The following is a 12,117-nucleotide window of genomic DNA, read 5'->3' as shown; positions in this document are numbered from 1 at the left end:
GAGATGGAGAGTGATAACAGATTCTAGGGACATAGGAAAGGGAAAACTGGATAGTACCCTGAACATAAACAAAATTTAGCAAGAGTTATAAAAATTCTGAAAAGATGCAAGCAAAATGATATTTAGAAAATGTACTGTTTTTTTTTTCTTTTTTGTTTGTTAATTCAGAGACAGGATTTTTCTATGTAGCCTTGGCTGTTCTGGAACTCACTCTATGGACAGGCTGATCTTGAACTTAGAAATCCACCTGCCTCTACCTCCCAAGTGCTGGAATTAAAGACATGTTCCATTTGCTTTAAATAAGTTTTACCCCAAGTATTTTCCTTTGCTGTGGCCTCCCAAAATAAAGAAAAATTTAAATAAAACTTTGGCTATTTTCTTTCCCTTGCCAACCTGAAAGGCCTTTCTTAACACACCTACCCACCCCAGCCTCAACTACTCAGGAAGAATGATGTCCTAGTCTCTCTGGGAGAGATGCTCTCAGAAGGGAGCATTCCACTCTATGGTCAGCTTCACAGCACACACAGCCAGCCTGAGTATCAGATTCCCAAGAGCCCAGGTCTGCTCTTTGTGGACTTGTTTGACTTAAGGACAAAACCAAACAAACAAAAATAAAAAGGACAGACACAAACTACAATGTTTCTGCTTACAGGTAGATTATATAATTGCAAAGGTTCCTTAAATGTTATCTTTATCAGTAGAAACAAAAATAGCCACAAACCACAGCAGAAGCAAAATGACTAATAAAACGTCTGCTTTCTTACCTCTGGGACTGAGAGTGGCCACAAAGGTTGAAGTGAGGTCTCGATAGCACACACGGGTACTGTGGATGTTGACTTCCTAGGTCCTTGAGGTTGGGCTCCCGGAATCCTGGTGATAAAACAAACCTCGGATTACTGCTCTTTGGGTAATGAGAGCAATCACTTCACACAGTGGTAGCAGTACTGAGAGAGAAGAACATGGTTAGGCTGAGAAAGTGTGTAGCACTGTGGGACTTTGAGCTTTTGTTTAACTCAGGCTTTAATCGGGGGAGTGGTTAGGATTGGAGGCTGCATCAAACCTAGGATTTAGAGGTCAGGATTAAAAACTTGTGATGCAAATTGTTTTATGATATCGTCTATGAAGAATGACTGGTAGTAGAATTAATAACGATTACATTATCAACTTTGTAGTCCCCTGGCAGAACAGTCCCCAGCATTAATGATGATTTAAAGAGCAGGAGAATACGTCAGGTGATGGGAGTAGACTGCTATGCAAGAACCGATGGCTTCACTCTATAAACTGGGCATGCTTAAGAACGAGATCAGCTTTTGTCACTTACGTCTTGTATCCTTGTTCTAGAAAGAGGCCCACTCAAGAAAACATATTTGTGAATATTTACTACACACACATTTAGATCCTGAGAGATTTGTTTTAGGTTTCTTAAAGTGAGCCACCAGGTTTACAGAGGCCAGGTTTTAACACCACAGAGTGCTTTCCCTGGAGTTCTTTTACTCCCGCCAATAGTGCACAAGTGGGGCCTAGCTCTCTGCTCTCTTCTCGAACCGATGCACTTCTCTGTCTCCCTGACGCCCATCTGAATGAGGCTTTTCTGCATTATTCCACCGCAAATAAATCCTCCAAGTCAGCCCCCAAACTAAGAGTAACTCACCTAAGAAGCTTTCTCTCCAAGCGGCACAGTTACTGGTCGTGCTTCCGTCTAGTACTGCGAAGATGTCTGCCACAGCAGCTCAGGTCTGAAAAGCGCGCTAAAATATAGCCGGCTGGGAGGGCGTGTACCCAGCTCTCATTGGCTGCGCTTGTGCCATCTGCTGATGGCGGGAAACGGGTGACGCTACCACGAAAGGCAACACAGCACTCCCGGCCCCTGAGCAGCCTACTTCCTGTTAGATTGAGAGTTTCAGCCAGGCTGCAGCAGAGGAGAACTGCCCTTTCCTCTGTAAGATTCTTCTTTATTCGTATTTGCACATCCCCCGCTGTGGGTGGAGGGCCTGATGCTGATCTGACCAGCGAGCTAAGGGGAGGAACCAGGGTGCCAGGGTCCCTGCCCCAGCTCAACCTAAGTAGGCAAGTGCCCCGGGCAGGAACTTGGTCCGCGGGAGTCCTCGGGAACTGGGTCCTACAAGGACATCTGCTGCGGAGAAGATAATCACTGTTGCTAGGGATGTGAGTGAGTTCCAGGAAGGAGAGAGCCACAGCGCTTGCAGGTGGCAGGCGAAGGCTTTGAGAATCAGGAAGAAGCAACAGGTGCCTTCAGAGCAAATTCACTTATCATGAATCTGTTTCCCAAAGGAACCCGAGTGCCTGCTGATGTTTTCAGTCCTGATGAGGAGCATGGTGTCCACTTCAGAAACACAGGTCACAAACATGCTGCTAAGCATTTGCCATGTGTTAGTATCAACTGAGACATGATATAAATACAAAAATACACCACTGTATAGAAAGGAACTTGGTATGAAAACATGGGATATCCAAACACATGTAGTTACTACGTGTTGAAATCATAATGTTTTGCAATTGAGTTAAATAAATTATAGTACAAAAAGACTAAGAAGAATAAAAGGGCAGGGAGGAGGAAGATTCTCCTCTTTGCTCCTACACTACTGTGCTGAGTACCCTTCTTACTTTCACTCTTTTTAGTTTTTGAGAATTATGTAATTACACCATTTCTCTTTCTCTTCTGTCCTTCTAACATTTCCCATGTACCCCACCATGACCACCTTGTCCTCTTTCATACCAAAATGTGTGTGTGTGTTCGTGTATTTGTGCGTGTGTGTGTGTGTGTGCAGAATTTGTTCAGTTCAAATCATGGTATGTCTGTTTTTAAGGCTGATCATTTGGTATTGGTGTCTCTTTCATAAAGAACCATGCGTATACTGAGACAGTCCAACTATCTGTTAACTGTCAGGTTCAGGTTGATAAAACACAAAATGAAGAATCGTGTGCAGGAAGGATTTAGGATGCACAGAGCAGTGGGTTCAGGGGGCAGCAGTGGCATCACTAAGTTCGAGAACATAAGGTCGGTGGTGACCTGGGAGTCGTTAGGAAACAGGTTCTATCAAAGCAGCCTCCTTCAGCATCAAAGCAAATGCCAGATCCTCCAACTGCTGCTTCTAGCGCTCCAGTTATGAATGAAGTTGGCTGCTACACATGGACACTGAGGTAATTTATGCAGTGATTTCTGCACACTCACCCTTTCTGACTTAGCTTGCCTGGAAGTGGAGCAGAAGCGAGATGTCCTCCACTTTGTTTCTGTCTTTCAGAGTAGTAAGTACAGAAGACCCTGATTTCTATTACTTGCAAATTAATTGCTTGAGAGTCAGCCTTTGGTTTTCAAAGCTCTGAATGTGATGGGAAGAATGCGGCAGACAGTGAGTGACTTTCTTACCTGCCAATTATGGGATAGTAGATGCTGAGCTGAGAGAAATGAGCAGAAAACCTGGAACATTCTACTGGCGGTAGAAGCTGGTGCCACAGATAATATAAAAGGAAGAAAATTCAGATTACCAAAGGAGTTTGAAACCTTGTCAGACAGTAGGAATCTTTCAGCCAGTTATGAAGATGCAGCATCCCAAGCGTTTAGAATAACAAATTCAAAGGGTTTTGTAAGGTACGTTGTTCATGAGCTGAGCATTTTCAGTAAGGATTAAGATGTTTCTAATTTAAAAAAACAATGAGGAAAAATCTTAACTATTGACTTGAATTCTAATATGTATTTTTCACTGGGGATTAATCTCAAGACTTTGTGTATGCTAGGTAAATGGTTTACGGCTGAATCACATTCCCACCCCACTTTTAATTTCTGATTTTGGGGTAGAATTTCACGGTTGGCCTTTAGCATACTCTGGAGCCCAGGCTATCTCGGCACATGTGATTCTCACTCATTAGCCTCTGGAGTAGCCCATTACCAACTTGTGGTAACAGGTCCACTTGTCAATATCTTTTCCTTTTTAACACTCCCTAGATCAGTTTGAAATATCTGAAATGAAATCTACTTGTTAGTTTTCTAATTACTGTGACTATCTTTTGTGTCTTCATTCAACAAGTTAACTAATCTCTCATTTTTTTCTATTTAATATTGTAAAGAATAGAATACTAAAAGTCAGTAAAGGTATGAAGTCTATATTGGCATTTATAAAAGTATCCAATCATGTCAGAAGGAAGCTTTCCAGATTCCTTCATTGGAGAACATAAATACCCACTATATTAAGAAGTTTTATATAGAAGTGTGCACACTGCAAACCAGCCATTTCAAAGGCAGCCTCAGGTTTATATACCCTTGAGTTGTTGTATCTATAAACAACATTGATCATATTAAAATGATTCTCTACATCTTCTGAAAGTGTTACTTCATCTAAATGGCTTTACCCCATTCTGCAAGTACAGCGTTCTCTAATTAGATGGAGCTTTCATTTAAGGGAAACATGCATCGATGTTTTTCATTATTGTTCAGATTCGAATTCCAAACTTCAAGTACTACTTCATGCTTGTTGACATCATTTCTGCTGGGCATCTGGAGGAAAAAAGGGAATTGTGAGAAAGTGTTGTTAGTTTGTTCTCTACTGCCAGCTGTACAGAAATTTCTAGCATGTACCTCAGCTCTGGCAGAGTGAAGAATCGACGCAATTGCTGGTGAGTAGCGTCTGCTCTCAACCTTCCCACACCACCGCTTTCAGTCCTTCTGACTTCTGTAGGTTCTGAGACACATCATAGCTGCCTGCCCTCAGCAAAAATATTCTCTCTGACCCATTGGTATGATTGTCAGATTGCTTCCTGATCACACTTCCATCTTTTTTCAAAGAAAGGGTTGGACTATGAGTTTCACATATATGAGGACTAAATAATCCCATTTTAAGTGTCTATGACAGTGCAATCCCATCACCAATATATTATATTCTTTTGTAAGTCATAATTAAGATTTTTAAGTCATGCTATGTACACGGATTAGTAATTTTCAAAATCTGAATTCAAAATTTTTGTTATTCTTTAACACTTAGAGAAGAACTTATGACAAACACCATGGGAAATAGAATGAATATTTTGGAAAGAATGATTGCAGAAATGAGAACTGAGCAAAAGGCCACATTGAAAGCCTTTGGATGTGAGTTTGGGTGGAAGTAAACATGGTTCGAGGCAGGAACTAGAAAGGGGCCCTTGAGACAAAAGGGACAGAGAAGATCTGCAAAAGCTTTGAGGAGATGGTCAAGGAGATCATCAGAAAACATGGCATCAAAGAAAAGGAGGAATTCTGGGAGTAGGATGGAGACCAAGTAAGATGGGTGGAGAGAGGAGTGGATGGTAGGCAGAATAAACCAAAACTTCATGACATAAAAATGTCATGAAGAAATCTGGTTTTCATAAAATAAATGAAAAAATACAGCCTTTAGAGAGCTGAGTATTAAGTCCATTTGGTAGAATGCTTACCTAGCATGCTTTGAATTTGGTTCCTGGCCCCTTATGCACCTGATGTAATGGCATATTCCTGTAATCCCAGCACTTGAGAGAGGGAAGCAGATGGGTCAGAACTTCAAGAACTTGTGAGAGGAGCAGAAGTTCCAGGGTGGGAGAAATGTTTCAGTCCATAAAGTGCTGCATGAGCATTAACACCAGAATTGTATAATTAGTAAACAGAAAAATCCAGTTGATCCCTATGTTGCCTGTAATTCGACTACAGAAGAGGCCAAAGAAGATAATCCTAGGGCTTGCTGGACAGTCAGCCTGGCCAAATCAGTAATCTGCAGGTCCTGGGAGAGAAACTGTCTCAAAAACTAAGGCAAAGAATGAATGTATGAGAGGCCTGATGTTGGTTTACGGCTTTTGCACACTCACAACACATCTTGTTTGCCCACATAGACATATATGCTCAATCATGTACCTAGGCACAAACCAAAGATAAACACGCATACCACACAGACATAGGTACTCTTGCACAAATGCAAAGACAAAGACAATTCAAGGTTAACCTTGGCTATATATCAGATGATAGATAGATAAATAGATAGACATACAGACAGATAGATAGATAGATTGAAGTTAGCCTGGAATACCTGAAATCCAGTCTCAAAATATAGGCTCATTAATAAAATGAGTCAAAAGAAAATACAAATGTCTTAAGGTCACTTGGAATTTCTAGATAGAACACAAGCATCAGTAGAAACATGGGAGTTTACTGTAGAAAAGAATTGGAAATTTCATATCTGTGCCCAATTTTAATATGGAACTCTTAAGCAGGCTTTTCTAGCACTTGAAAAGTCACCCATTTCAGATTGACAGAAACACTGACTGTTGGATCTTTTTTTTTTTTTTTTTTTTTTGGTTTTTCGAGACAGGGTTTCTCTGTGGCTTTGGAGCCTGTCCTGGAACTAGCTCTTGTAGACCAGGCTGGTCTCGAACTCACAGAGATCCGCCTGCCTCTGCCTCCCGAGTGCTGGGATTAAAGGCGTGCGCCACCACCGCCCGGCCTGTTGGATCTTTTTTAGAGCATTACTTGTGGGATAGAGAATTCACAAATGGTTTGGCATCAGTGGTTACTGAAGTTGGAAAATACATTATAATCTCTATCACCAACATGTTGAAATTAATAACTTGTGATTATGTATATGTGTGTATGTAACACATGGGGGCTCCTTATCTATAAGCAGTAGTATTTCTACTGCCTGACAGTGCCAAGAACTATTTCCCCCACATTCCTATATTTTCTGGGCTAACATTTGCCAATGTAAAACATGTATGGGCATCTTGGAAGGTGGAAACCTAATAGTGGACATTCTTACTCAGAAGGTTATGGACATTAGACAGGGCATTGCAATATCTTACTTCTAAGTAATGTAGTTGTGATCTCTCCATAAATGGCCAGTGTCATGGTAGGCAGTCAGAGCAACTCCTTAGACATGTCCACTTCTGTGAGGGACTTTTCTCCCTTTTCCGCAGGTTTAGACTGACACTCTCTAGCTAGAGTTTAGAAATATCTTCTATCTTTCTCCTCCTCAAGGAGCCCCTAGTTCCTATACTATGTATAGCAGCTCCATTACATCGCAACTCACCCCAAACATCCTCGATTTCTTTAAAAAAAAACAAAAACAAAAACAAAAACCTGGTATTCAGTGAAGAATTCCGGACATCCCAGCTAATATACCTAAATCCAAATCAATCACACAAACCACAACCTGGAAGTTGATAATATGAGATTTAGGGAGGGGTTTGGAATAGTATGTCTCTTGTTTAGAATAAGAAATTCAAAATTGTAGGTACTTTGAAAGGAAGTTTGGAAGACTTTTGCAAAGCTAAGCATTGTTTTAGAATTTAATCCATCAATCACATCTGTTAATTGGTATTTACTCAATAGTATTGATATATTTCATCAAAACCACAAAAACACAGAAGTCTTTAGCGTTTTTATTAATAATCACAGCACCTGAGAAAGCAACTGTGAGATTGTTAAAAGGTGAATAAATGTGTAAAGCTGTGATAAATCCATCCAGCATTAACAGCAAATAGAAATGAGACTGCAAAGCACAAGATACAGAAGAAACTTTAATGGCATATGAGTCAGTTCCAACAGGTTGCATAGGATATGATTCTGTGTAATATGACATTCTGGAATAGATGACATTGTGAGCACCATACATCTATGATTCACTTTGGTTCAGAAGGGAGAAATGAGACAAAGACACAAATCACAGGCTTTTAGGGCAGCCATACTTCTGTATGGCAGCCTAAGGACCAATATATGATTTTATACACTTGCTAAATCCAGTAGAAATTTACAGTTCACAGTGAACCTTAAGGTATGCATACTTAAAAATCATTTATGAAATCAGTACCTCAAATGAAAGAAAGTATGTGTGCTCTGACAAGTTAATTTAGTAACATTTAATTAATTGTGCTCTAAATATATGAAGAATATGTATGTTCCCTTGTTGGAAAGAGGACCTGACTCAAGCATGCTTAGAGCCCCGATTCAAGCATGTTTAGAAAGAAATGGCATGTATAAGATTAAAAGCAGAAGATATTTGAGCTGTAAATGTGGGTCAGTGTTTAAGAACACTGCCTGCTCTTCCAAAGGACCTGGGTTCAATTCCCAGGACCTACATGACAGCTCACAACTGTCTGTAACTCCAGTGATAGAAGATATCATGTCCTGTTTTGGCTTTTAAGGACACCAGGTACACATGTAGTATATAGACATATGTTCAGACAAAATACCATACACATAAAAACAAATAAAATTGAGAAGAAAAGCCAAACAAACAAGCAAAAACAGCCTGAACACATTCTCTAATTAATATGTTATTTCTCATTCTCATACAAATTAACACACTTGTGTATTTACTACTGTTTTGTGTCCATGTATCAGCAGCATTCATGTACATGTAGATGTATCTGTGTTTCAGAGACTTTCACTGTACTTCCAGAACGCATTTATTGAAACATTTGCTGTGTACTACATCTCTGTACACATTAACCAACGGAGATAACACTACATCAAGACACAGCCTGTGTCACCAGAGACCAGTGTGACTAAGCCATGAAAACAGCAGGTAAGGAGCTGAGCATTTGGGCAAAACTGCAGAAATAAACATTTCTACGGTCTAAGAAGGTGGTGTGCTGGCTAGTGTTTGGTCATCTTGACACAAGCTAGAGTCACAAAGAAAGAGGGAAGGTCAACTGAGAAAACGTCCCCACTAGTTTGGCACGTAGGCAAGCTTGTGGTGCCATTTCTTAATTAGTTGTTGATACGGGAAGACCCAGGCCACTTCAGGAAGTGCCACCCTTGGACAAGTAGTCAGGGTTCTAGAAGAAAGCTAGCTGAGCCCGCCTTGAGAGTAAGCCCGTCAGCAGCATTCATTCCTGGCTTTTGCTTCAGTTCCCACCTCCAGGTTCCTGCCTCAACTTTCCTGAGCAGTGGGTTACAAGGTGTAAGTTAAAATAAACCCTTTCGTCCCCAAGTTGGTTTTGCTCATGGTGTTTTGTCACAGCAATAGAAACCCTAACTAAGACAGTTATTGATACTAAGTAAACCCAGGTATCTGTCAGAAATAGAATTAGTTGATCTTTGCCCCAATATTAACTGTGGAGCTATGGAAAATTGATGGCCTCTACGGGACTAGGAGTCAGTTTTCTTTAAGGGTGTGGTTTTTGGTAGGTAGACCACACCCCAATGGGTGGCCCCACATTAGAAGTATATGGACAGAGCATATGGGAATCCATGGACTAGTAAACGTGAAAGGAGAAGAGACATAGAACTGGGTAGGGAGAAAGGTGGGGGTGGATCTGTAACAAGTAGGAATGAATATGGATAAATACACTACATGGAATTCTCAAAGAATTGATAAAAATGATCTAAAACAAACCAATGACCATTTTATTGTCAATTGTTGCCTCTTACATTTTCCCTAAGAAGGTGAACACTTTAAGCAATTGATGGTTGCTGTAAGCAATTGATGGTTGGAGAGATAGAGCTTTGTTGGGTAATCAGCTAGGGTAGTACATAACCAAGAACATTACTGTTGATGAGTTTACTCTGAGAGTTGAATGTCTGGGTATTAGAGTTATTTCTCATTCTGTTTCTGGGATATAAAAAAAAAAAGCTGTAGCATGAATAATAAAAACCCAAAGACAGATATTGGAGTTCAAGCTGAAGATATGAAAAGCAAAACAGCCAAGCCACTAGAGAAGTCTTACCTCTACCAAGGCTTGATAACTGCAGACTGAGCCCTGAGTCCCTTAGTACTGGGATTAAACATGTGAGCAACCACTATCTGGATCTATTTCTGCAGTGATCCTGTATAGCCCAGGTTGGCCTTGAACTCACAGATATCCATTTGCCTCTATCTCCCAAATCCTGGGATTAAAGGTGTGTGACATGACTGCCTGGCCTCTAGTGGTTTAGTTTTACCCTCTGATCTTCAGGTAGGCTTTATTTATTAAAGCATAAATAAAATATCATTATAAAAACAAATAAACAACAACAAAACAAGCAAAGCAGTAAGACCAAAAACAATTTAGGGAATAATTTTCAGCTTCATATGGAAAACAACAGCAACCAAAAAAAAAAAAAAAAAAAGCAAACAAATACCTCAGGATAGCTATAACACTTGTGAATGATAAAAGAACTTCTGGAGACATCACCATGCCTGACCTCAGCCTGTGCTGGAGAGCTATAGTAATAAACTTTGCATGGTATTGGCATAAAAATGGACATGGTGATCAGTGAATAGAATTGAAGACTTAGACATAACTCCACACACCTCTGAGAACCTGGGTTTTGTTAAATAAGTTGGAAGTACACACTGGAGAAAGACAGTGTTGTCAACAAATATTGCTAGTCATATTGGATATCTCCATGTAGAAGAATGCAAAGAGATCCATATTTATCACTCTGAAAAAAACTCAACTTCAAATGGATCAACCATTTCAACATAAAGTCAGAGACCCCAAGACTAATAGAAAAGGAAGTGGGGAATACCCTTGTGCTCATTGACATAGGAAAGATTTCCTGAACAGGACATTGATAGCACAGACACTAAGAAAAATAATTAATAAATGGAACCTTATTGAAAGCAAAAGCTTCTATATGGCAAAGAACACCATCATTTAGACAAAGTTGTTGTAAGAGAACGCTTGTTTGTTCCCAGCTGCTAAGCCCCAAAATAACCACACAGAAGCTGTATTAATTAAATCCCTGCTTGTTCCATTAGCTCTAGCTTTCTATTAGCTAACTCTTACATCTTAATTTAACCTATTTCTATTAATCTGTGTATCGCCATGTGGTTGTGGCTTACAGGCAAGTTTCCTATGCATGTCTGTTCCCAGTGGCAGGTTCATGGTGTCTCCTTGACTCCACCTTCTTTCTCCCAGCATTCAGTTTAGTTTACCCTGACTACCTCTATTCTGCCCTGCCAGGCCCAAGACAAATTCTTTATTACCCGATCATATTCACAGCATACAGTGGGGAATTCCATATCACAAAGTGGCGGACTACAGAATGGGGAACAATTTTACCAACTATATCCAATAGAGTAGTAAATACACACACACACACACACACACATATTAAAAACTAAAAGGGCATGTTTATGTTTATCAAGAAAGCAGATAACCCATTTAAATGGAGTACAAATCTAAATGGAGAATTCTCAGAAGACGACATACAATTGGCCAACAGTCATCAAGGAAATGCAAATCAAAATTCTTTGAGATATCATCTTACACCAGTCAGAATGGCTAAGATCAATAAAATAAGAGATAGCTCATACTGAAAGTGTGATGTAAGGGAAGCATTCATACACTGCTTTTGGGAGTGCAAACTTGTACGGGCACTAAGGAAAAACAGTGTGGAGGATCTTCAGGAAACTGGGAATAGGTCTACCTCAGGATCTGGCTATACCACTCCTGGGAATATACCTAAAGGATTCTGATTCCTACTACAGAGACACTTGATCAACCATGTTCAGCTGGAAACAGCCCAGATGTCCATCAGCAGTTAAGTGGAGGAAGAAAATGGAATATTACTAAGTAGTTAAAAAGACCCTCAAATGGGGTAGAGATGACATTTTTCTGTGCGATCAGAAATCAGAGTGTCACCAAGGACAATGGCACTAGGTTTCGATCCTAATACATGAACTGGCTTTGTGGGAGCTTAGCCTGTTTGGACGCTCACCTTTCTGGACGTAGATAGAAGGACCTTGGTCTTCCCGCAGGGCAGGGAATTTGGACTGCTCTTCAGTATCGAGAGGGAGGGGGAATGGAGTGGGGGGAGGAGAAGAGGAGTGGGGATAGGGGGAGGGAAGTGGGGGGAGGGCAATATTTGGGAGGAGGGGAGGGAAATGGGGAGCAGGTGGCAATTTTAATTAAAAAAGAATAAAAATAAATAAATAAGTAAAAAAAAAAAAAAAGAAATCAGAGTGTCATATCCACATTTTGTTCAATTTTCAGAATAAAAAATTTTAAGCTATCTATCATAACATTAAAACAAGAATAAAACTGCTATCATGCTTGATGTTGACAAAAAAGAAAAAAGAAAAGAAAAAGACCCTCAAATGATAAAATTTGCAGGGAAGTGAACAGAGCTCGAACAAAATCATCCTCAGATAGGTAAATCTGACCCAGACTGAC

Source organism: Chionomys nivalis, chromosome 8 (assembly GCF_950005125.1).
Source record: "Chionomys nivalis chromosome 8, mChiNiv1.1, whole genome shotgun sequence".
Classification (NCBI taxonomy): domain Eukaryota; kingdom Metazoa; phylum Chordata; class Mammalia; order Rodentia; family Cricetidae; genus Chionomys; species Chionomys nivalis.
Note: the sequence above shows the minus strand (reverse complement) of the source record.